The sequence below is a fragment of the Panthera pardus genome, unplaced genomic scaffold (genome assembly GCF_024362965.1).
Source record: "Panthera pardus isolate Hobbes unplaced genomic scaffold, ASM2436296v1 HiC_scaffold_16, whole genome shotgun sequence".
Classification (NCBI taxonomy): domain Eukaryota; kingdom Metazoa; phylum Chordata; class Mammalia; order Carnivora; family Felidae; genus Panthera; species Panthera pardus.
Window position 1 is genome coordinate 28,690,636 of NW_026526721.1, and position 27,811 is coordinate 28,718,446.

The 27,811-nt window shown below is 35.5% G+C and overlaps 1 long non-coding RNA gene across 2 annotated transcripts in view; it reads right to left on the reverse strand.

The window, feature by feature from the left end:
• The window catches only part of LOC109277830 (uncharacterized), a 101,576-nt gene that overhangs the window by 15,668 nt on the left and 58,097 nt on the right, over positions 1-27,811 (reverse strand). For both annotated transcript variants that reach the window (XR_008422433.1, XR_002085339.2), the window contains 3 exons: positions 27,567-27,630; positions 21,194-21,350; positions 18,077-18,159 (listed from right to left, as the gene is read on the reverse strand). This is a non-coding gene — a long non-coding RNA (uncharacterized LOC109277830). The remainder of the gene's footprint in view (positions 1-18,076; positions 18,160-21,193; positions 21,351-27,566; positions 27,631-27,811) is intronic.

Consider the following 27,811-nt stretch of genomic DNA (forward strand, 5'->3'; position numbering starts at 1 on the left):
ACCAACCTAAATGCATGGAACACATGCTCTATCCTTTCCTAATAACAGTCTACTTTGCTGTGAAACATAGGATCATTTCTATTGGGATAATATACAACCTACCAACATTAATATTCATCCATCAACTATGTAATAAAATAGAATGAAGCAAATGCATATTTTAGCTGCTTGCTACCTAATCAAAAATATCTGACATTAATAGCATTTTGGCTTTTTTATAAATGAGATGGCACATTGATACTGGAATTTTACTAGTGACTTTTCATTGCTAAAATTCTTTAATTCTAAGTTATATTTCACCTACAATATCATTTGCTAACATGGGTCTCTCATACACAAAGCCTCAGGACTCTTAATCTCAAAAGAGGTTATCGTAAAATATGGATGCCCAGATAATTTGCATGATTAATGAAAATATGTTTTAGAATATTAAACATTTAAGATGTTAGCATTTAGTAGGCTTTCTGACAGAAGTTAAAAGACTATTAGAATGACTGATGAATTGCTACAGTACATTAGCCCTCAGAACAGGGAATGTGCTAGAGGACATTTATGCAACTTCTTAGCGTTCTTGTTTTTTTCTTCTTCTTCTTCTTCTTTTTCCCTTCCAGCTAAGCTGTCCTTTTGTGACCTTGGATCACTTGTAGATGACCAAGCATAAGACTGAAAAGTTTTGAGAAACTTGAAAATGAAATGGAAGACCACTGACAGAGGGACAAAGAAAGCAATTGCATTAACCAGGGCTTTACACCTAATAGCTGGCGCATAGTAGGAGATGAATAAAAATGGGCCAAAAAAATAAAGCATCTTCACTCCTGGTTCAAATGTCTTACCTCCACACAGTGGAAAAAATGAAACAAAATTCTTCCCTGTTCAGGCACAAGGTCGCTGACAGTTTAGCTGTTCACAACTAGGCAATGTAGACAAACTTATTCTTTCCATTTGTTAGGAACTGTATTTCAAAATGAAGCTCCACCTACTGATATCTTCCTGGAGACTTTTGTTTTTTGATTGCTGCAGAGCTTATCGGGACCTATTTGGTCATTTATTTCCTCCTCTTGTTATCCTTAGAGATGAAATATACCAGAAAGGACTGTCATGGAGGTGTTTATATCCCCACTGGGTAAAAAGTAAAATACCATTGGAAAGGTAGGACCACAAGAAATACCAAAATAAATTCTTAAGGTAGGAGCAATAAACTGCTTAATGGCCTTGTTTTGGAAGAGACAATTAACATTACTTTAATTTATGTGAAGTATTATCATGAAGTTATGAGCTCCCTCTCTGAGCCCTACTTGCCAAAGCCTGCTTCTTTAGGCAGCATTTCCTTTATAGAACTATTTAGTTTATAGTTCTCCAGCACTCACTTACTGTATGGCACCCTCATTCCTGTGTCAATGAGCATAGAGAAAAATATACTATTATACATCATCTAGAATTCCACCTCTTAGTCAGTAATGCAAAAATGGGCAGGGTAAAAGTATAGTAGGCTGATTAACCATTCCCAAAGACAGAAGATCCTAGTGCACAGAGCCTCATAAATATTACCTTATTTGGGTAAAGGGTCTTTGCAGATGTGATTAATTAAGGATCTTTATATAGATAGATTCTGCTGGATTATCTTGGTGGGCCCTACATATAATTACAAATATTCTTATAATAGAAAAAGATTTCTTACACAAGGAAGAAAATGTAGTGTGAAGACAGAGCAAAGAGATTTGAAGATGCTGGCTTTGATGATTGAGTGATGTGGCCATAAACCAAGGGATTCTGGCAGCTACCAGAAACTGGAACAGTCAGGAAACAGATTCTCTTCTGCAGCCTCTAGAGGAAGTGTAGCTCTCCAGACATGTTTTGAGTTGTGGTGCAGTGATAACTGATTCGGGACTTCCGACTTCCAGAACTAGGGGAAAATAAATTTAAGCCACCAAGTTTGTGATAACTTGTTATAGCAGCCACAAGTAACTAATACCATGGATAAACCATTCCCAGCCTTAAAGAGAAGGATAGTAACCCCTATACATGGGTATTACTAGTAGACAATGGGAAAAAAATTACAGTGTTAACAACCAATTTAATACAAAGGAATATTAACATATATATCTGCTGAAACCTGTGTATATTGTTCTTCCTTACTTTTACATGTGTTAGGTGAATGTATTCAAGCAACTCATTTTTTAATAGGAAAAAAAGCTCTTTTATTAAAATACCTAATTTATAAATATGACAGTTAAATACATACTATTCTTACCCTTCAGATGTTTTAAAATTTCACTTAATAGGAATATGCTTTCTTTCATCCTCCCCTGTAATACAGCTGTTATGAGCTAAAGGATAATGCAAGTTTAAAACATTCTTGTAAAACAAAACAAAACAAAAACTAATTTTGGCTTTATTAAGAGTAGAACCTTCTTTAAGACTTGGAAATATATGTTTTGCTGAAGCAAAAATGTTTTTGTATGACTTATTTCGTCCTTCATTCCTTCGTTCCTTCATTAAATATTGATTGAACATGTTCTGGGTGCCTGGAAACTATACTAGGCTCTGGAAATAGCAAGATGAACAGCAACAACACCTGTTCTCAAGGAGTTAAAGAGTTCAGTTTACTCCTTTGGCAAATGTGTAAATAAGTAAATTCCTATGAAATGTGAAATGCTAAAGTAGTGACCGTAGCAAGTGGTGTGGAAGCAGGATCTAAAGATAAATCATTCACTTTAGATGATTCTATAAGCTTGAGAAGAGTTAAGTTGTGTCTTGGTAGAAAAAGAATTTAACATTACAGTGGAAAAGTTTCTTATTCCTTATTTGAGACATTTATAGACAAAATTGTATTCAAGGTTATAGACAAGATACAACACCTTCAGATTTTGGATAACGGAATTAGCAAATTATGGTGGTTTTCTCATGGTTTCAAAAACAACTACTTGTACAATAAAGGTTGCTTAATTAAAACTTATCCAACTGAAACATCCATTTATCTGAAACAAATGCTTGTGCTATAGACATCAACCAACTCTTCACATGAGTAACTAACAATAAGCAATGGGATGATGCTCGATGAATATCAATTAAAACAAATTCCTCCCAATAAACTCTTTCTTAAAAAGATACATTCCTGCGTGGGCGTATATTTATATGCATGCACGTATACTTTGCTATTGTAACTTGTCTTCTTTAAAACATTAATTAGCATTAACTATTTATCTTAAAGATTTTAAGCATACGTTTCAGGTGGGACTAGCTACATAATGGGGGATGTCGAGAGCTTAGAATAATGGCCTAGCACAAAATCAAAATGCAGAGCCCCATATTCAAAATTATTAAGACTCTTAAGACAGTAGTAGCAGAACATTAAAAAAATACGGAGGCTTTGTGGGAACAGAGTCCTGTGCAACAACACAGGCTACATGTCTGTAAAACTAGTCCTGGTTTCAGATATTCCTTATCAATTGTCCCCATTTGGATTGTCCCAAGGGCCATATTATAGATTATGAAAATGAGAATAACCTGCCTAAAAGTCACATTATGGTCATATATTTTTTTGCACAGGCCTATGTTAACTATAAAGGCATTGTTGGGGACCCATTAAAATTCTATTATGATCAAAATTTTTCATGCTTGCTTGATTTCTCTTTTCTCTGCTTTATACAAACTTATCTAACCTATGAAGCAGGAAAAAAAATGCTATCGTTTCATTAAACTGTGTCTATCAGCCCTCTTGCACTCGGTTGGGTTTGTGTGACAAGTTCTGGCCAAAGTTAGGACCTAGCTCCTAAGATCTCCTTTGAGGTTCATGTTCTCACCTCTCTAGGTTTCCCTTATTCTTTCCTGTACTTTCCCACTCCTTTATTTGTATAGCTGGAAACAATGAACTCTGAACCAAAGAGCCCATTATAGGAAAAGCCTGAACCCCCGGGTCATTTTTGGAGGACAACCATTCAGGCTCTTTATGCGGCTTGACCCATATTAGAGTGCCACACAAAATTAAACTTTAATGTCTTAAGCCACTTATTATTACCCTAATACTCTATGTTTGATAGTATGATGGTCTGAGACAAGGAGCATAGGACCCAGACCGGTATTTAGCTCATTGAGCGATTCTGAAACACCTTTTGAGAACAATGACTAAAGTCATCTTCTCAGTTGACTATAAACCAATGTGCTAGTCAATAGCTATGGTATTATCTCATGGAGTTCTTTACATTCTTATAATAACATGAATTTATAATTTACTTTCTCTTTTATTTGATTTTATAGTTTCCAAAGCACTCTTTCTTATGTATTTTTAGAGGATTCTGGGACATTGTAAAGACTTCAAAATTTATAGCAGTGAATTATCAGGGATAGAATGACCAATAGCAACAATGACACTTTGTCATACATCCCTTTCAAATCTCACAAATTGTCACCTGTCAGCTTATAGGACTTACAGACCTCAATAATTCAGATTACCCAAGTAAGTATTTGATAGAAACCTTGGAATCTGGGCTGAGTCTAAGCATCTGGGGACACTGCTCTTAGGAAACTCGGTTTGGTGTTACTGGGAGGGACAAGGGGAGATGGCCAGAGTGCTTAGAATAATGGCAAGCGTTCTTTTCCCTTTGGCTGCAGAATGTCAGCATTTATGGGAAAAAGTCGATCAAGTACTTACTGGATCTGCTTAATCAAGCATAATTGTCACCATGTGACTGGCAGTTATTGGAAGCTCCTGTGTGAGACAGTGCCAGAAACAGTATGCAAAAAACTACCTATATTTTAGATAATAAAAGAAAAATAACTTTTCCTCAACACAGGAAATGAACATGATGCAATTTAAAAGCACAGATTTTTGGAATGTGAGAGATTTGGAATAAGACTTGGTTTCAGCACTTATTTGTTTCAAGTTCTTCTAGTTTATTCCAGTGTAAAAGAAACATTAGTGCCTACATTGCAGAGTTGTATCTTAAACAAACTTGAACAAGTAAGGCACCTAGCATGATATCTGCAATGTTTTACCTCTGTCAGGTCCATTGTTTGTATTAGTGATATTATCTTTGGTAATAATACTTTAAGAATTAAGAATGAAGGGGCGCCTGGGTGGCTCAGTTGGCTAAGTGTCCAACTTCAGCTCAGGTCATGATCTCATGGTTGGTGAGTTCGAGCCCTGAATTGGGGTCTGTGCTGACAGCTCAGAGCATGGAGCCTGCTTCAGATTCTGTGTCTCCCTCTGTCTCTCTGCTCCTCCCCCACTTACCATCTGCTCTCTCTCTCTCTCTCTCTCTCTCAAAAATAAATGAACATTAAAAAAAAATTAAGAATGAAGGCGCACTCCCAGGCACTTTCAAATTTATATAATAAAGAATCTTACCGAACATCCTTCCTGCCCTCTTTAAAATTTAGAAATTATTTTTCCCCAATTTTTTTAAAGACACACAGTGTCAAGCATTTATAATCACCCATTTTTCCACACAGCCAGACATATACGTGTATTTCAAATAATTCTTTCAATTGTCCAAATACTCATAAGTTGTAGGAAATAATAATTCATTAAATATTTATGAAATATTGAAGTATCATATTCACACCAAGGGAGTTAAATGAGAGAAATTACTTTTTATCCTGAATCTTAAAAAGGACTCTGGGAACTATGATTTATGTAGATTTTCCTAGAGTGTACCTTTTATACTGCCTTTATAAATGTTTTATTTACTATGCTTTAAGAGGTCTAGGATAGTTTTCCTCTGAATAAAGCCCCAAAACTCTTTAAAATGTAGGCAAAGTATGTAAATTTAAGGATTCTTTACTAGTGCATTTCTGAAACAAGAATCAGATAGCACATAAATTTCTATTAATAAAAATCAACTATCTTTTTTCAATAATTAGCAAGCTGTCTCAAATTTTAATGTGTACTGCATGTTGATAAAAAACTCAGTTATCCAATAAATTGTTATTTTAGATGAATTAAAGGTATTGTAAATGTTGAAATACCCAATTCCCACAAAAGATCCCAGACTAAACTGTGGTAATATCTAAAAGACCTAAATATACCTTTTGATATAAGAGAAACAGAATGACAAAAAGTTAGAGAAGTTAAATTCTATAAGAGAAAAATAGCTGTTTATGCAGTAAGGATGTTTCATGAATTAGGAAGTTCAATAAGTGATAAATGTTGATTTTATTGTGAACTTGCAACGGACAATGTGTCTCTTGCCCTATCTATATAATTCCAGCAAATACAAATTGAATATTTTTTAGATAATTAAAACTCTGTTAGACACTTTGGAATATATGATCATAGGATACATGGTGTTTTCTCTCAAAATGTTTGCAGTCTAGCTGAGGAGGCATGACAAATATCAAAAAGTATCATAGCAACAGAATCCTATAACAAGAGATGCATCATAGTGCCAAGCCAACAGGACAAAGTAATAGCTGTAGAGTTCAAAGAAGGGAGACACCGCTAAATGTTGGGAGATAGGATATTTGCCTTCTAAACAGACACTCTGGTCCTCAATATATATATTTTTTGGGGGAATGAGGCGGAAACCAAACAGACACTTACTATATAACCATATACTAGGTAAGCTATTTTTGAAGTACCAACTACTTAGTTGTATACAATATGACTTATGTGAGTTATTGTCAGTTAAAAACTGAATAATCACTAATCACCCCAGAGTGAATTTCAATGTCCCACAGTAGACCAAATTATTCATTTCTACATTCCATTTTCATTTATTTTTGTGGAAAATTGTTTACATTTCAGTGATAAAAGGAAATCTTTAGCCTATATAATTTTTCCATAAGCATTTTTATACACAAAAATATCATGTCATATAACATAATAGGTGATTAGTTGTGGGGCTAAATGTTAAATGGTAGGTGTTAGGGAGATTTATAACCCCTACACATACTCCCAGACCTTCAGGGACTTATCTTCTGTTTAGGAGGTCAGGTTTTATATATGACACAATAATACAAGAGGGGCATACATTAAAGGCTGAATGAATCTATCAGACACAAGTGTCTCAGTGGTTATAATACTCCTCAAACCAAAAGAAGCCATTCTTATTGTAACCCTGGATCCATGAATGTGGAAATGGTGCAAATAAAGCCTTCCTCTATTTCAAATTCCCCCAAATTTCAAATATTTACAATAATACAATACAGGTAGGGGTGACATCTTAGGAGAAAGGAGTCCCTATATATTAGTCACTTGAGTGTCATAAAGAATGACTTTTACAAATTATATACTTGATATTTGAATACTAATGGCTATATCCTTAAAAGAAGGGACTCTTGACTTCAAGGAATCATAGATGTCAGACATGGAGGGGACTTGGAGAGGGTCTGTTCCAATGCCATCATGGTGTAGAAGAGATGGAGGCCTAGAGGAATAAAGGTCCATCCATGATAACATCTATTCACAAATGAGAAGAGTTCAGATTTGCATTGGGATCTTCTGGAATTAACTCCAGGTATCTTTCCTTCATAGCATGCTGCTTCACCATAGGAGTAACACAGGGTACCAGGTAAAGTTGAATATTTAACATAATTTCGCTGACTGAAGTTATGTCTTATCAAGAACAAGTAACTTCTCCCACCCATACAAATTCTCTGAAATCTGTGTTATACATACATACACTATACAATAACATATGGTCCCTAAGTAGGAAAAAAGTAGAATCACTAGTTTGGACATCATTGACCCAAAGTAATAACAAAATAGAAATTGTCAGCAATATAATGTTTGCCCGTATAGAATCCTGATGAGAATCTATAAGAATCTATGAGGATGCTAATAGAGAATAAGAGAATTTATAAGCCCAAGGAGGCTTTCACAAATCTTTGCCACATCTGCGTGTAAATTATGAAATCTATGCCAGTCAACTGAGAGAAAAGTCATACCTCCTTTAAGAAGTCTTGAACGCCGTCAGGACCTTATGAAACACATTTTGATTAGTGAAGTGAAAATGAATCACAATCATTGGCAAAGGGTTGTGCTACAGTTTTCCTCAAACCAGTAACGCTTGGTTGGAAAGAGGTGGAGCATCAAGAAGAAAGATATATTCGATGCATTGCATTTTGATTAGGCTCCTGGATCTCCATATTTAAGACTTCTACCTTTCCCAGGGCTCGTCATCGCCTGATGATAATTACAAACGCATGGTAATGGCGGGCCTTAAATCAAACATGCATGGTAGATGTGCTATCACGGCAAGAACCAGCTCGTTGCAAGCTGGCAGGGAAGGATGTGCTTGCCTTTCAACTGGCAGAGCAGGCCCCTTGGCTGGCACAGCGACCAGCTCTGCCTTAAATCTTCCTGAGAAGTGTCCTGTTATAGGACTTTGCCTAATTTAAGATGTCTGTCTTTGGAGAAATCCTTCGTAACGTTAGTTTCATTTGCAGGTTGCTGAGGAAGATCGCTTGGGCTGCAGTGTTGCCCAGCTGCCTACAAAGCCCCTGCTCATCAATAGTCCTATCTAAAGAGTCCACTTTGACAAGGGGCCATCCAATGACCTGCCAGTCATCCTCTTTTGCCAAAAGTTACATGTGAGCAAAGTGTCTTGAACGGATATGAAGCCTCTGGTAAAGTAGACAATATAGATTAATAGTCCACCCTGGACAATTCTAGTCATTTGAAGAAGTAGTGTGAAACTGGGACACTTCTAAAGCAAAATTTGCCAAGTATATTTAATTTTAAAAGTAAAGTTATGGTACAGCCAATTGAGAAGAATCAGCAGAGGAAGAAAAAAAAAAAAGAACCAAAGTACAATCTTTCATAATTCAGAAAGAAGCTGTATCTGAGACACTGTGGATTCAGTTTCACGGAGAGTGGTTTTAATAAAATTACAATAAATATGGCACCGTGTTTCAGTGTTCTTATTTTATAGGCATTTCATCTTTGAAATCACAGAGCATATTTTCTTAATCTTTAAATCACTAATCTGCTAATAGAAAAGCAAGTTTTCAATGCTTGCCAGAAATGAGAGGCACTCCCCCTATGTCTACCCAAATAAAATTCTACTAAAATATATCAGTGAACTCAACAAAACAAGCTGAGAGCATTGGTAGGAAGAATAAATCAGTCTCTGACGAAGCAAATCATTTTTGTTTCGTTCTTCCTGTTCTAGTCCAGTTCAGCCTCAATTGGCCTCTGGTTTCACTTTTTCCTGTGTCTCTGAGTCCCTTATCTAATCCTACTCTCATTTTGCTCTGTTGGTCTCACAAGCCTCCTATATACATTGACTCATTCTTGCTTCACCTTTTATTTCTTTCCCTGAGCACTTTCTGGCTGGTTTCAAACCTGCCTTTCTTCTTCATGTGGTTTATTGTTTCAAAGTTTCCTCAACCGCCCAAAACTAGCAGTTATAAACATTCACAAACACAAATATTTTAAGTAGAACAATCAATCCAGAACAATCAATCTGTATTCCCAAATACAGATATGGTATCTTTGGGATCTGATATCATGCCAGATGTATATCTCCTCAAAGCTCATTTCTCAAGGATCTAAAATATGCTTTGCTGAGTGCTCTCTCTTATATGTCCTGGGATGAGCTCATCTATTTAAAAGTACACCCCAGCTCAGCAAAGCTATCCTTCAAATTTATTTGTAAGTCAATCCTTTGGAATTCTAAATGTCTTTTCTAATGGAAACTATCTTACACAGAATGGTGTAGGTCATCAACCAATTCCAAATATCTACCTCGTCCAGAATAGAGGTTTCGTTCAGAATAGTACTGAATGAAAAGATATTGGGGGCCCATTTGGTTAGAGCTGAAACACATCATGGAGATTACATAATACAACTCTTTTATGGTATCGGTGAGAAAACTGAGATTAAATGGCTAACTTTTTCTTCCTTATATAACATCCTCTTCTTTACTGTAAAACCTAGGTATTATATAAATTAATCCACACAACAATCTCAAAAGATTGGTATTCCTATCCACATGAGACAAGTGAGGCTGAAAGAGCCAAGAAGCTCCACTAAAATCACGCAGCTGGCACCAGTAAAGTGACGGAGCTGGGATTTCAACTCAGTTTTCTCAGACTTTATATATGTCCCAGTCCACTACCCCTCACAATGCCAGTCATACAGTTTCACCGAGAATCTGTTTTGAGGCAAAATTTACCTGTCTAAGGTCACATTTCTTTCCCATACAATGGAAGAAAAGTCACTTTTCTTATCCTCAAATACAAGCCACTAGTGATGGCCCTATGGTCTAGGGTCGAGACCAAAAGAAAAAAATTGTGAATAAGAGTAAAGTGGTTAAAATGATCCCTAGGACAAAGCAACTTTTTTGACTTCACAGTCTATTCCAGCTACTGACCTATATTATCTCTCCTTTTGTTCACAGTCCAGGCTCTTCATTCTAAACTTGTTTTCTCTTTTTTACCTCCTATTCATGTTACAAATTACTGTAGTTAAGATTCTGCCTTTCCACCCCACTGCAATTGCTCTAACAAAGATCACAGTGACCTCTTAGTAGATCATTCAAATCCGTAGTTTTCAAACCATTTTCTGAACTATGTGGGCAGCATTCAATAGCTTTGACTATTCTCTTCCTAAAACTCTTTTCTCTTTTGTTTTTTATAAGCCCCATCCATCTCTGAACCAATCCCTATCTGACTCATTCATAAGCTCCTTGTTTTTGTCCTGGTCTTAAATGCCTTGTGTTTTCTATAATCAGGCCCTTGAACCTTTCTCTAAAAAATAAGTGGGTTTCAACTTTGCCTGAACATTAGAAGCTGTCCATAAGGAGCTTTTAAAATTCTAATAGAAAACACTTTAAAAGGCAGAGTAAAGGCCTCCATGTATCCATTCCTCCATAAAAGAAATGAGAATATTAGCAAAAATAGGCAAAATAAACTTTTTCAGAACTCTGGAAATTAATCAAAGGTTTTCAAAAATATAAGAAGCATTTATTCAAGAAAAATAGCTGAAACTTGGTAAGAACAAAGTTTTGTGGCATTTTGATTCTTCCTATCCCTACCCCTACCCCCAATCTCTGTTGTAGCCTTCAAACCAAAAGCTACATGATTTTATTCATTGTGAAAAACAGCAGCCTAGCAGCCACTGGAACAAACAGAACAGGTTTGGAGTTACTACCCCCCCCAAAAAAAATTGCATCCTTAGAAAATTGTCATTATTTACCTGTTTTTTATCTCCATTCTCAGCACTTATTTTTTGTTAACTGGGTGACTGCTGAATCAAACTTGACTCAGCTCACTCGGTGTGAACAGACCTGCCCCTACGGCATTTGTCAAAAGAAAATCAATATCAATCGTTTAAAAATTCAGGTGCCTGAGGTAGCAATACCAGTTGGGTTAAGTAAGAAACTTACTAAAATATTATAAAGGAAAAACCAGGGAATGAAATTTTTATGTGGGATGTTGAAAATATTCGACATATTCCTGGAAATCTAAAAGGCCATATGCATGTGCGAGAATGTGCACATGCTCAGGAAAGACGTTGAGGAGGCTCTAATCTCCCATGTGTAGATGCCTGTGAGTCTGCACAAGCAAGAAGTGAAGGCTATTGTAGTGTTTTAAACTGCCTACTGGAGTATTGAAATATTCCTCCCCAACACACACAAATCCCTCAACAAAGTTGGGAAGACTTATTGGTTTAGTACATTCAAGGAGATTTCTGTCCAATCATTAGCTGACCACTACACTAACTGAGAAGAGATGTTGAGTTTTATACAAGACAAAGAATTCAGACTCTACAGAATTTGCTCAGGAAACTGAATAAACAAACCAACATCCATAACAACCAAATCAATAACAAACAACAAAACTACAAGGAATGTGGGAGGGGGAGGAGGGAGCTGGATTTCCAGAGTCAGAAAGATTTATTTTTCAAGGGTGAGGCATGGGGGAACTATAACACATGCAAGAAAACAGGAAGTTATAGACCATAAAAAGGAAAAAAAAATAAGTGAAAAGAAACTGTCTTTGAGGAGCTCAGATACTGGACTTAACTAGACAAAGACATTAAAATAGCTATTATAAATATGTTCTAAGAACTAAATAAAACCATGTCTAAAGAATTAAAGGAAAATTTAAGGACTATATCTTACCAAATAGAGAATATCAATAAAAGGAAAAAATTGTTTTTAAAAGGGTCAAATAAAAATTCTGGAAATTAAAAGTATAAAAACTGAAATGAAAAAATTAATTACGGGGATTTAACAGCAGATTTGAAATGGCAGAATCTTAAGACAGAACACCTTAGATTATTCAGGCGGAAGAATAGAAGGACAGTTAATGAAGAAAAATTAACAGAGCCTCAGAGACTGTGTGATACCAATAAGCATACCAATATGCACATCATGGTTGTTCCAGAAAAAAAAGGAGAGAGAGAAGGTAAAAAACAAAACAAAACAACAAACAAATAAACAATTTGAAGAAACTGAGGCCAGAAACTTCCCAATTTGATTTAAAAAAAAAAAAAACATGAACATGCACACCTAGGAAGCAACATAAATTCCAAGTAGGATAAACTCAGACAGATTCATTCCTAGACAAATTAGAGTAAATTGTCAAAGACCAAGGAAAGGAGATGATCTTGAAAGTAGCAAAATAAACGTATCTTATAATGTACAAAGTTCCTCAAAGATCAACAGGTAGTTTCTCATGAGAAACCATAGGTTCTAGAAGGAAGTAGAATGACAGGTACAGGGCACTGAAAGAAAAACATTGTTGACCAATGTTCTCAAGAATTCTATGTTCAGCAAAACTATCCTGCAAAAAGGAAGGAGAAATGAAGACATTCTCAGTAATTGTAAACTGAAAGAATATATTGCTGGCAGACCTACTTTATAAGTAATACTAAGGGAGTGTTTCAGGCTATGAGAGGCACTAAACAATAACTAAAATGTGCAAGAACAAATAAAGATCACTGGTAAAGATAAGTGCACACATTAATATAAAAAACATTATAAATGTATTTAATTTGTAACTTTTTTCTGCTATTTGATTTAAATTACAGAAAACAATAACTATAAAGCTGTTGACTGCCTTATAACATGTAAAAATTTAATCTGTATGGCAATAATGGCACAAAAAGTGAGAGAGAACAGGGCTATAATGGACTAAGTGTTTACAAACTATTTGAGTTAAACTTCTATTAATAAGAATTAAATTTTTTAAAATTTACAACTCTGTAATCCTCAGTACAATTATTAAGAATCTTTAAAGTAAAATAAACAAAGAAATTTTAACAGTCTAATTCAAAACATCTATATATCACAAAAGAAGGAAGTAATGGAGAAATAAATGAACACAAAGACACTTACATACAGAAATCCTACCTTACCAGTAATTAAGTTAAATGTAAATAGTTTAAATATTCCAATTAAAAGACAGAATTTGCAGAACCCTCAACAAAGTAGGTTTAGAGGAAAAAGACTTCAACATAATAAAAGCCTTATATGAAAAGCCCACAGTGAGCACTATACTCAATGGAGGAAAAACTGAGAGCTTTCCCCTAAGGCCAGAAACAAGACAAGGATGTCCGCTCTCACCACTTTTATTCAACATAGCACTAGAAGTCCTAACCACAGCAATCAAACAAAAAATAAATAAATAAATACATAAAAGGCATCCAAATTGGTAAGAAAGAAGTAAAATCTTTATTATTTGCAGACGACATGATACTCTATATAGAAAACCTGAATGAGTCAATCAAAACTACTAGAACTGATAAATGAATTCACTAAAGTTGCAGGATACAAAATTAATGTCAGAAATCTGTTCCATTTCCATACACTAATAATGAAGCAGCAGAAAGAGAAATTAAGAAAACAATCTCATCTATAATTGACCCAAAATTAGTAAAATACCTAGGAATAAACTTAACCAAGGAGGTGAAAGACCTGTACTCTGAAAACTGAAAAACAAAACAAAACAAAACAAAAAACACTAGTAAAAGAAACTGAAGATGACACAAAGAAATGGAAATATGTTCCATGCTCATGGATTGAAAGAACAAATATTGTTAAAATGCCTAGAGTCTCAAAGCAATGTAGACATTTAATGCAATCCTTATCAAAATACCAACAGCATTTTTCACAGAACTAGAATAAACAATACTAAACTTTGTACAGAGCGCTCACTTCAGCAGCGCATGTACTAAAATTTGTATAGAACCACAAAAGACCCCAAGTAGCCAAAGTAATCTTGAAAAAGAGAAACAAAGTTGGAAAACTTCAAGTTATATTTAAAAAGTTGTAGTAATCAAAAAGCACAGTACTAACACAAAAATAGACACATAGATCAATGGAATAGAATAAAAAACCTGGAAATAACCACACAATTATATGGTCAATTAATCCTCAACAAAGAAAGAAAGAATACCCAATGAGAAAAAGACAGTCTCTTCAAAAGATGGTGTTGAGAAAACTGGACAGCTACATGCAAAAGAATGAAACTGGACCACTTTCTTTCACCATACACAAAAATAAACTCAAAATGGATTAAAGACCTAAATGTGAAACCTGAACCATAAAACTCTTAGAAGAGAGCACGGGCGGTAATTTCTCTGACATCAGCAGTAGCAACATTTTTCTAGATATGTCTCCTGTGGCAATGGAAACAAAAGCAAATATAAACTATTGGGACTACATGAAAATAAGAAGGTCTGCACAGCAAAGGAAACAATCAACTCTATTAAAAGGCAATCGTACTGAATGAGAGAAGATATCTGCAAAAAAATATTTGATAAAATGTTAGTAATCAAAATATATAAAGAGCTGATACAACTCAACGCACAAAAAACAAATAACCCAACTAAAAATGGGTAGAAGACATGAACAGATGAAGAATACATGCAGACACATGAAAAGATGTTAAACGCCACTCATCATCAGGGAAAAGCAAATTAAAACCATAATGAGATATCATTTCACACCTGTCAGAATGGCTAAAATCAGCAACACAAGAAACAAACAATAGGTGTTGACAAGGATGTGGAGAAAAGGGAACCCTCTTACACTGTTGGTGGGAATGCAAACTGTTGCACTTACTCTGGAAAACAGTATGGAGGGTTCTTCAAAAAGTTAAAAATAGAACTACCCTATGATCCAGCAATCTCACTACTGGGTATGTGCCCCCAAAATATAAAAACACTAATTCAAAGGGATACATGCATCCCTATGTTTACTGCAGCATTATTTACAATAGCCAAATTATGTCATCAGCCCAAGTGCTAATCAATAGATGAAAGCATAAAGAAGGAATGGCATACATTCAGTCATAAAAAAAAGAATGAAATCTAGCCATTTGCAACAACATAGATGGAACTAGAGAGTACAATGTTAAGTGAAAAAAGTTACAGAAAGACAAATACCATATGATTGCACTCATATGTGGAATTTAGTAAACAAAACAAATGAGCAAAGAAGAAGAGAGAGAAACAAACCAAGACACAGACTCTTAACTGCAGAGAACAAACTTACAGTTATCAGAAGGGGAGTGGGTAGGGGGATGGGTTAAATAGGTGCTGGGGATTAAGAGTACACTTACGATGAGCACTGAGTAAGGTACAGAATTGTTAAATCACTATATTTTACAACTGATACTAACATAATGTTGTATGTTAACTGTAATGGAATTAAAATAAGAAACTTAGTTAAAAAAAATAAAAATAATAAAAAATAAAAAGACCTTTTGGCAGAATGGATTTTTAGAAAACATGATTCAACTATATACTGTTGACATGAGACACACTTCCAGTTCAAAGACACAAATAGGATGAAAGCAAAAGGACAGGAAAAGATATGCAGAGTTAAGCAAAGAGAACTAAACTGGCTTTTTAAATTTCAGACCAAATAGATTTTATGTTAAATTTTATTATTAAAAAGATAAAAACAGTGACATTTAAACAACTAGGCAAAAGGTCATTCACTAAATAGAAGATTTCAATAACATAATAGGCCAAGTAGGCTTAACAGAAATCTATACAACACTCCATCTAAACAGAAGAATACACATTTTTCTCAAGGGCAGATGGAACATTCTTGAGTATACAGCTACGTGATAATTCTTTTTAAATTGGAAATTTGCAATAGTGCGAAGTGTGCTCTCTGATCATAGTGGAATGAATTAGGAACCAATAGATATTTGGGGAATTCAAAAATACGTGGAAACTAAACAACATACTTCTACATAATCAATGGGTGAAAGATCACCAGGGAAATTAGTAAATACTTTGAGATAAATGAAAATGAAAATACAACATGACAAGTTTTAGTGTATGCAGCAAAAACCATGTTTAGAGTGAAACTGATAGGGTAAATGTCTATACTGAAAAAGAAGAATTATCTCAAATTAATAATTTAGCCTTCTATTTTAAGGAACTAAGAAGAGTAGACTAAACCCAAAGCAGGCTGATGGAAGAAAATAATAAAGATTAGAGGAGAAATAAATAAAATAAAGAATAGAAAGTAACAAAAAACCACAACAAACTTAAATTTTTTAAGTTTCTTATTTATTTATTTTTGAGAGACAGAGAGAGACAGAGTGCAAGCAGGGGAGGGGCAGAGAGAGAGGGAGACAGAATTCAAAGTAGGCTCCAGGCTCCTAGTTGTCAGCACAAAGCCTGACACGGGGCTCGAATCCCTGAACTGTGACATCATGACCTGCACTGAAGTTGGACAATTAACGAACCAAGCCACCCATGTGCCCCCAAATCAACAAATTTAAAGCTGGTTCTTTGAAAAAAATCAACAACTAACATAAACAACAAAATTAATAAATCTAATTTTGTTAAACTAAACGAAGTTAAATAGAAAGAATCAATTTAGTAAAATCAAGAATAAGAGGATGTGATTACTGCCTACACAGAAACAAAAGGAATTATAAAAAATATTATGAAAAATTGCATGCCAACAAACTAGATAACTTAGATGAAATAGAAAAATTCCTACAAAGAAACAAATTATTGAAACTGACTCAAGAGGAAACAAAATTCAACTAGAACTATAGCATGATAAGAAATTGAATTAATATTCAAAACCTTCCCACAAAAAAAAGCCCACAACCAAATAGCTTTACCAGTGAGTTCTATCAAACATTTAAAGAATGTTTAACATCAATATTTTGAAAATCTCCCCCAAAATAAAAGAATGGAAAACTTCCCAAATTATTCTATAAAGCTGGTATTATTCTGATACAAAAGCTTAAAACATACTACAAGGGAAAGAAAACTACAAATAAATATTCTTTATGAATATAGAGGCAGTAACCCTCAACAGAATACTAGCAAGACAGATACAACAACATATAAAAAGGATTATAAATCATGACCAGGTGGGATTTATCACAAGGATGCAAGGGTGTTTTGACATAAAAAAAAAGCCATTTATGTAATACATCACATTAATAGAATGAAGAAAAATTTATCATCTCTATAATCTCAACAGATGCAGAAAAAGTATTTTACAAAACCCAACACTCTTTCGTGATAAAAACACTTATTAGTATATATATATATAAAACATCCTAGTTAATGGTAAAAGAATGAATGCTTTCTCCCTCTCCACATTTAAAAAATAGAATAAATGAGTTTGGTAATGAAGGAGGATATAAGATCAATATTAAAAAAGCAACTGCATTCCTTTACAATTGTAGTGAATAATCCCAAAAGGAAATCAAGAAAACTATTCAATTGGAAAAATGTATGGAAAATAATACAACGCTTAAGAATTAATCTTTTTTTTTTTTTTTTTTTAATTTTTTTTTTTTTCAACGTTTATTTTATTTTTGGGACAGAGAGAGACAGAGCATGAACGGGGGAGGGACAGAGAGAGAGGGAGACACAGAATCGGAAACAGGCTCCAGGCTCCGAGCCATCAGCCCAGAGCCCGACGCGGGGCTCGAACTCACGGACCGTGAGATCGTGACCTGGCTGAAGTCGGACACTTAACCGACTGCGCCACCCAGGCGCCCCAAGAATTAATCTTTAAAAAGTATAAGATATGTACACTGAAAACAAAACATAACTGAAATAAACTGGAGACCTAAATAAGTGGAAAGATACCAGTGTTCATGGATTAGAAGACAACATGGCTGAGATGGCAAAACTCACCCCAATGATTTCCATATCCAATGCAACTGTATCAATAGTTCCTCTGCCATTTTGCAGAAATGGACCCACTGATCCTAAAAGTCCTATGGAAAGGCAAAGGACACCGAATAGTCAAAACAATCCTGAAAAAGAACAAATCTGAAGTATTCACACTTCTTGATTCCAAATACTCGCATAAGGTTATACATATGGATCACTAGAATAGTATTGAGAATCCAAAAATTAACCTTGACATTTACGGCCACTTGATTTTCAACAAGCATGCCAAGATATTACAGTGAGGAAAAAATAATATTTTTAGCAAATGCTACTGGGACAACTAGATATCTTCATGCAAAAAATAAACTTAAACAGAATAGAAAAATTAATTCAGGGGCGCCTGGGTGGCTCAGTCGGTTAAGCGACCGACTTCGGCTCAGGTCACGATCTCGCAGTCTGTGAGTTCGAGCCCCACGTCGGGCTCTGTGCTGACTGCTCAGAGCCTGGAGCCTGTTTCAGATTCTGTGTCTCCCTCTCTCTCTGACCCTCCCCCGTTCATGCTCTGTCTCTCTCTGTCTCAAAAATAAATAAACGTTAAAAAAAAAAATTAAAAAAAAAAAAGAAAAATTAATTCAAAGTAAATCATAGATTAAAATGCAAAAGCTAAATCTATAAAACTCTTAGAAGAAAACATAAGGTTAAACTTTTCCTGACCTTGTATTAGGCAATATTTTTTAGATGATACAAAAAGCACTAGTAAGAAATGAAAAATAGATATACTGGACTCATCAAAATTAAAAATCATTTTTTAGGATACTTTTTTAAAAATACTACCAAAAAAAATATAAAGACAATCCACAGATTGGGGGGAATATTTACAAATCATATATCCGATAATAGATTTGTATCCATAAAGTATGAAGAATCCTTACAACACAATAATAGAAAACTAAATAACCCAATTAAAAAATGAGTAAAGGATTTGAACAAACATTTCTCCAAAGGAGATATATGCATGGCCCCAAAGCACATGAGAACACGCTCAATATCATTAGTGATGAGGGAAATGAAAATCAAAACCACACTGAGATGTTACTTCACACTGACTGGGATGGTTAGAATCAAAAGGACAGATGATAACGAATGTTAAGAGTGTGGAGAAATTGGAACCCTCAGGCATTGCGGTAAGAATGGGAAATGGCACAACCCCTTCGGAAAACATTTCGGCAGTTCTTCAAATAGAGGTCCCATGGAGTTAAATGTAGACTTACAATATGACTCAGCAATTCCACTCCCAGATCTGTATCCAAAATAACTAAAACAATATTTTCACTTACCTCAGTGATTTTAACCATTCTAGATTTTCAGCCCAGCCCTTCAATTCAATGATTTACTTTCAATGTCTCACATGAATTTCCAACTTAGCCTATTCAAAATTAAATTCACTACCTTCTTTCCAAAACTTTATTCTCTACCAGTGCTCCATCATCCACCCAGATTCCAATTAGAAATATAAAAATGAAAAGAAAAAAAAAAAGAAAGAAATCCAAATGACCATTGATTCTTTCCTCTCCCATCAATGCCAAAACATTATACTCCAAACTTATTCCTTCCCCTTCCTGCCCACTGCCTCAGCCTCAGGACATGTAATTATCTCCTTTTTCAAAATTATACCATCAAAATTCCAACTAATCTCAGTAACTCCATACTTGATCATCTCCAATCCATTCCCCAGACTGTATCCTATAATGTAAATCTGATTACACCACTCCCCAACTGAAAATCCTTCCCTGGCTCTCAAGTACTTTATCTAAAAGAAATTCAAACATTTACACTGATTTTTAATTATCTGCTTCTACCTAATTCTCCAGCTTCATCATTCATCACTCCACCACTCCTACCTCATTACCCTATCCTCTTGTGATAGGAGATTGCTTTTAATTTTTCAATGTGCTTTGCTCTCAAACCTTTCAAACTGGTTCACACCCCCTTGCTCCCCGTATCTAGGACTGCTCCTTTTACTGAAATTCTTCATCAGCCTTCAAGACTTAGCTCAGATACTAACATTTTCTGAAAGAATGTCCCAGATATCCTCACTATGATTCAATAGCCTGATGTGTGTGCTCCCATATAATTCTGGGCATTCTTCTACTACAGCATTTATCACTCTCAGGAAATTGTGTGTTTACACTCTCTGTTAATTTGATTGCTCTCCAGAGCAAAAATTGTATCCTTAACACTGAGTAGAGACTCAACATATAGTGAATGGGTAAAACCTAAAATATGCAATGGAGAAATGGTTAGCTTATTTGTTTGCTTTTGGGGACAGAGGATTATATATAATAGCATTGGAATGTATCATTTATTACTAGCTTATTAAAATTATAAAATAAAATTCACAGCTGTATAAGTGTATATATGTGTGCATATGGGCATATATATATGAAACACACACATATATATTGTGGTGTTTCTCCTGACTGGATGGGGGCCCCTAAATGTAGGGCAACCCCATCAGCTGGAAGCCAGCGACATAGGCAGGACAAAGGAGATATAAGTATATTAAATACACTGAATATACGGCAAGGGAGCAGCAGGCAAGACAGCAAAGGAGAAGTCTGCAAAGAGGCAGTGGGTGAGGGCTGTATTTAAAGGGGGGGTGAGAAGCTATGGGGACATACGGAATTTTTCCTGCCTGGTTGTAATAGTCCATTGGTCAGCTAGGGTTTATGGATATTTTGAGGTGGGCCGCTTAATGGGCCTGTTTGTATTCAGTCATGAGGTTGGGGTCACTCTGGGCCCTTTTGTGCTGATTAAGTTTCTATTGCTCAAGCCTGTTGCCTAAAAGCGGCTTCTATACATATTATACACTGTATGTATGTACGTATAAGAAAAACCTACACAAAAGTTGAAAAAACATTAATAGGAGTTCTCCAGGTCATGGGGATTGGATATTTTATCCTTTAGAGATTCTTAGAGATACTTAAATTCTTTAAAATTTTTTTTCAGTATTTTCTGTGGGAACAGGTATTATTTTTGAAATAAAAATACTTTTTAAAAGATAACTTGTCTATTTTTCCCCACTGATTCTATCTAACACAGTTTATAAGCCAAACAGAACAAAATTCATTCTCCTACCTTTTTTCCTCCGTTCTGTTGTCCCAAATTAAGCACAAAACTTCCCTGGGCCCAGCCAGGGAAATGAAGATTCTGGAGCTGCAGGCATTGGCAGAGGTTGTAGAGGTAGGTATGGCTCACGGGTTCCATCTTTTTCCCCCTCTTCACGTTGTAGTTTCTAAAGATGATGTGAAAATAAAATTGATTTGTGATGGAATCAAAAATGAGTTCAGTGAGTACTTTGAATGTCTCATGTTTTGAATCACTATGATCACCATTCACAAATTGTAATTAACTGCTTTCTTGTAACTTACTAAGGGAGAAGAGTTGAAAGTGGGGGAGGGAAGAAAAGGTGAAGTTACATCTTTATGTCATAACCTAGGACTAAATATGAAAAATTCACATTTAATCAGACTAAAAAGACAATGTTAAGAGTCGAATGCATATCTGAGATTAAACACTGCACTCTGGTGAAATACTGTTTATCCAAAAATTTACAATGGCTTCTTTCAGAGCAGCAAAGACTGATTGGTAAAAATGTCTCCATTGGGAAAAATGTCCCGCATTAAAGCAGTTAAAATCATGCTGTAAATAGCATAAGCTTCATATTCTATTAAAAAAATAATGTTTATTTATTTTTGAGAGAGAGAGAAAGAGAAAGATAGAGCAAGAGCAGCAGAGGGGCAGAGAGAGAGGGAGACACAGAATCTAAAGCACATTCCAGGCTCTGAGCTGTCAGCACAGAGCCCAATGCAGGGCTTGAACTCACAAACTGTGAGATCATGACCTGAGCTGAAGTCAGATGCCTAATCAACTGAGCCACCCAGACACCCTGGTTCAGATTCTGTTTTAAAGTGGGATGCATTCTTAGTTTGTAGACTATTTTCCTGATTCTGTTATTAATCTGACTGAACCACTTGGGCATTTGGTCTGAATGTTATAAACTATGTTGAATTTCCATTGAAAACTCTTTCATGTTTAAAAAATTTAGAAGGCATTATAAAACTGTTAGTTCACTTTTCTTTTATAAAACCATGATTCCCAAACAGTTTTCGATGAGGGACAGAACAACATAAACAAGGCAAATGAGTGCCTAACCACACATCTCTTTGTTTTAATCATCTTAAGTCATTGCCTAGTTGTCTTTAAACCCCTCTCTTAAGCATCCCTAGTTAAGAAATATGGTTAAATTCAGGTTTCTCTCAAGATTATGGAGCAAATCCAGACAGAGCAGAGATATATCACCTACATGAAGAAGAGAGATTGTGGGAATCAAGGAAAATCTCAAAGGGGAAAATAAAACACAAAAGAACAATCTGGAGCTTGAGCAAAAAAGAACTTGGAACAGAAAGAAAAAGGCAATGGGCCTTGCCTTCTGATATTTATATGAGTTTTTCCTATGAATATAGACTCTAGTTTATTTGCGTGAATATAAACCTAGTTATTTACAGGAGTATAAACCTCAGGTCTTTTAAAGTATTATGTGGTCTCCCTCCCTTCTCATTCCTACCTGCACTCTCTCATCCCACCTCCTAAGCATTCCCAACCTCATCCCAAATTAGGACGGGTATTCTCTATGCTCTCCCTACTACCACCTCCTATCAGGTACTTGAACTTAAATGTAAATTGGAGGATGATGTTTTAAAACCCAAGGATACCTGAAGCAGGATGACTAGAGCAACAGACCTCTATATTTGACCTCTTTCCATATCTCCCCCACTATGTGTACTTTGTGCTTTTAGCACAAGAGAGGTCCGGGAACTTCTAGAATTCTAAGTAATAAATGTACTCATTTGTAGAGGATTGGTTCCCTTCAAACAAACCTGGGTCTACACATAAGCATATTTATTTGGTATTATATAATGTGATACTAAGGCCCTGTATCTAATGGTAACATAGCAAAAAGCAAAGTATTTCCCTGTCTTCTGCCCTAGCCTCCACACCCCAGTAATCAAACTGCCATGGTATGGTGTCTCATCTCACCTGTGGGTGAGAAAATTTCCTAAGAAGGCTCCTTTTAAAACATAGATGACTCAGGGGTGCCTGAGTGGCTCAGCTGGTTAAGCATCCAATCAAGCCCAGTATTGGGTTCTGCACTGACAGCGTGGACCTTGCTTAGTATTCTCTCTCTCCCTCTCTCTGCCTCTCCTCTGCTAGCTGTCTCTTTCTCTCTCAAAATAAATAAATAAACTTAAAAAAAATGAAACATAGTTAGCTCATAATTCACTAGTAAGTTGCCTACACTGGTTCTTTAGGATAGCTATGACCCAAGAAGACTCATTAGGGAATGAAACATGAGAATAAAATCTGTCCAAAGTCTCAAGGTTACAGGCTGTGGATCCAAGTAAGTATAGTGAAAGAAAGCTGTGTGAAGGGTCACTCGCCTGGGGTTCCAGTCCCAACTCTGCCACAAGGAAGGAAACAAGGAACTTTGCTTACCACAAACAAAGGACGGCTCTCTGAGTTATTCTATTTTTTTCAACAAATCTAAAATTACCTGTTAAATACTTCATTATGATGCCCTGAAGGTAAATGAGATAATTTACTTTATAGTTCTCTGAAAATTGCTGGATACCATACAAATAAAGAGCATCAATACTGTTCTTACAGAAATAAAAAATTTAGAGATTGGGTTGGTTCATGTATATTGGACAGAATGGGATTTATTTTAAGCAGGTCAGTTTCTTTTGAAACTTTTTAATTGATGTATTGTGTATATTCAGAAAAGTGTACAGGTTCATGTACAACTTGATGAATTAGCAAAAAGTGAACACACCCATGAAATACCCACTCAAGTCAAGACATAGAACACTGACACCACCTGAAGTCTCACTTTGTACTCAATCCAATCATCCACTCCTCTTCTCCTCCCCCAAGGCAATCACTGTCCTGATGTCTAATGCCATAGATTAATTTTGTCTCCTTGTAAACTTTCTCTAAATGGAATCATACAATCTATATTATTTTCTATTGGACTTTCTTTGTTCACTGTAACTTTTGTGAGGTTGATCTCTGTTGTATGTAGCAACCATTTGTAACTTTCATTGCTGTATAGTAGTTACATGCTGTATATACTAATAAATGAGTATTTACAATATATTTATAAAATTTTTCTGATTATGGACCTTAGGTTGTTTCAGTTTGAGATGACTGAAAATAATATAGATATGAACATTCTTTTCAATGCCTTTTGCTATGCCTGTATATGTATTTCTATTGGATATTTCAAGAAGTGAATTTTCTAAATTATAAGTTTTAGTACATAATGTCAGATTGCCCCACAGTTTTACCATTGTTTATTCCTACCATTTGGTAAAGGAGTTCTAGTTGCCTGGCACCTGGCATCTGAAATAAAGCATCTGAAATAAGGTAATCCATACTAAAAACAAAGAATCGAAGTAAAGGTTTATACCTTCATACTGAAATCCCCAGTTCTTTATCCCTCCTAACTCTGAGGATGCTGGCAGCAGGCTTTCTCCATCTGAACAAGAAAAGGTTTTATCTGGAGAATCTGAGCCAGTCACAAGAAAAAAGATCCAAACATTTTGACTTAAGATCTCCAATGAGAATAAGCCCAATAAGAATGCTTTAAAATAAAGCCTACCATCAAGTCACAAACACACATACACACACATATACGTTTACAAACACTCCAGTAAATTTTTTAGTGCCCAACCTGTATATATAAGCATACATCCAAAAATCACCAGACATCTGAAAAAAGTCTCTAATATGAAAGACAAGTGCAAACAAGCCAACATTGGAAAGTAACTTATAGGAAACAATTTATGCCGGGAGAGAGGAAAAAATATTGTTAATAGTTTCAGAGAAGAAAGAGGAACTATTTCATTCATGAAATAAGCATCAATTCTACAAAGGAGATAATCAAAGAACAAGAAAGAAACCTTAAAAATGTTAAATATTGCCATAGAAATTAAAAATTAATAAAAATGTTAAAGGAAAATATTTTTAAAACTAAATATAAAATTAAAAAAAAAAAAGAAAATTATAGGACCAGAATAGGATGTACAATATCCACCAAAGAGAAACCAAAATCCTAATAGAGAAAAAGAAAAGAACTAAATTTTTAAAAATGTTGTAGGTAAAATGTTCTGAATTGAAAGATCTAAGATTCCACTTAAAGGGATCCACTGAGTGACCCACAGAATGGATGATAGATGCACACATTACCTATCACCATGAAATTTCAGAATATTAGGAAAGAAGACACGATTCTACAAGAATTCCAGAAGGAAGAAAGATGACATAAAAAATTGGAATAAAAATGGTTTATATCCTTCCCCAGAGAAGCACTAGATATAGTAAAACAAGAAAACAAAAGATCAATGCCTTTAAAATTGTAAGAAGTTATTCATAACTAGGTTTGCATATTTAGCCAAATTATCAATAAAAGGAAGAAAGATAAAGTCATTTTTAGACACGCATGTTATTTAACAATTTATCTCTAATTTACCCTTTCTCAAGTAATCACTGGAAGACATGTTCCACTAGAATGAGGCCATAAAGCAAAAAAAAAAAAAAAAAAAAAAAAAGAATATTAGGGATCAACTCAAGTGATAGGTGAAAACAACTCCAGGAAAACAATTATAGAACTGATATGCAGAAAACCAGTACCATTTGGAGCTGGTCAAAATGCTAGAAGAGAGATATTGTCAAGAAGGCAGAAGTGGCACATCCTATATATAAGCATACAGAATAACAAAACCAGTATAATAGGAATTTCAGGAAGCTTAAAATAATTTTAAAAAGCAATCTCATATGCATTAGACATCACAAATATCCCATTCTCTTCTCTTTCTTGAGAATTCCATATCCCAATATTCTTGCAATTAGACAAGGCCATATGACTGATCCGGGCCAATGAAACGTGAGTAGGAGTAGTATAAATCATTTCTGATCTGAAGCAGTAAAATCCAGGGGATTTTCCACTCCATTCTCCCTCTTTTGCATTAGAGGTTGCTGTTGAGCTGGCACAGCCACAAGATGAGAGCATTCTGGACTGCTAGGTCAATGCATTAAGGGAAAACTGCCCAGGGGAGCCACTGGTCCTTTGCTGGACTTTGTATGAGCAAAAGCCCCTGCGGTTCTGGCATTGCTTATCATTGTGATGTAGATTAGCCCATTCTGTCTAACGCAGTATTTTACATAGTTCTGTCATAAATAACATTTACATGTTCACGGTAATAAAAACAGTAATTATTGTTTTATCCAGAGTCCTGATATAACTATATGGCAGGCATAGGAAAAGTAGTGTGTGAGAATGCTGTGCGGGGTGAGGGAGCTAGGCATCTATGTTGGGGAGGTGGAGATGCTGGGTATCCAAGAGAACAAAATTCTCTTCTTCCACAGTGGAAGTCAATAAATAGTACCTAAAATTCAAAGAAATAGTAACGGAAATGCGTCTTGGCCTCAGCTTTGAACTGTACTTTCTATTTGGAAAAGCCCCTCTTGACAAGCATATAAAAGGCTGATCAAGTGAAAACAGATATTGGGTTTTACTTTCATAGGAGTGACTACAAAAGCTCAGGTTTTTAATGATGGTAAAAGATGTAACCGCTAATTATACTTGCCTGGCTTCCCTGACTCAGAGTGGTGGGGTAGGTGAATTGGTAGCAGGCCATCCTGGCAGCCAGGGATGTGTTTCATTATCAAACCCTTAGTGGCAGTTAATTCAAGGAAGAGTACTCATCTGACATGAGCGGAGACAGTAAGAGTGGAGGCTAAAAGGCCCTCAGCTCAGTACGGTTTGTTCGTTGTTGTTATTGTTTTGAAATAAGACAGTGTGATCCTAGGAGCTATGAGGGGTCTATCTTCCCCTTAGTGTTAACTGAAAAGCAAAAGCCAGTGTGCAACATGAGAGGAGGAAACAGATGTACAGGGAGATAATGCCCCGTGTCCTTGTAAAACCCAGTTCCCACCCCTGGAAGCAACTCCTACATGTAAACTAACTCAATTCCTTTTCATACTTGGAGCCAGAGAGTTCTGACTATTAAAACTAGTGCTTACCAACTCAGACCTGGAAAGGCAGCTTAATTCTTTCCTCTGCACCTGAAAATACACATTTCTCAGGTAGTTAGAGGGAAGGAGCTCATGTGGACTCTCTCCTGTGCCTCCACACTTTCTCTGCCAGCTGTGCATGTCTTAGAATTGGCCTCTGGTCCTTCTTTAAAAAGCACTGAAAAGTTTGTCTAGGGAACAGTGTGGAACCAACAGAAAGATTCAAGTCTTGAACTGGACGATTTCACTACCACTCTCACTATGAGCCACATACAACAAAGTTTTTATAGGATATGAAAAAAAAAAAAACCACTCTCCCCTCTAACGTTTATATCTTTCAGTAGAGGAGACCAACATTAATTATCTCTTTCCCCACCTCTAGAAACTGCTGGAGTCCTTTTGCTGATAGTGTCAGCTCGGGTTTATAGCATCCCACTCTCCTGGAAGGCAAAAAGAGAGTCAAATGCATTATACTACTGAGAGGACGTAAGCTAATGAAGAAAAATGATTAATCGATATTTGTGAGCAACACATTGAAACAAAGAGAGAGTCTGCATTAGCTGCAGAGTGTAAAGCATTTTGTAGAGAGAGCATTTCTGAATCCACTTCGTCATTCTTGAT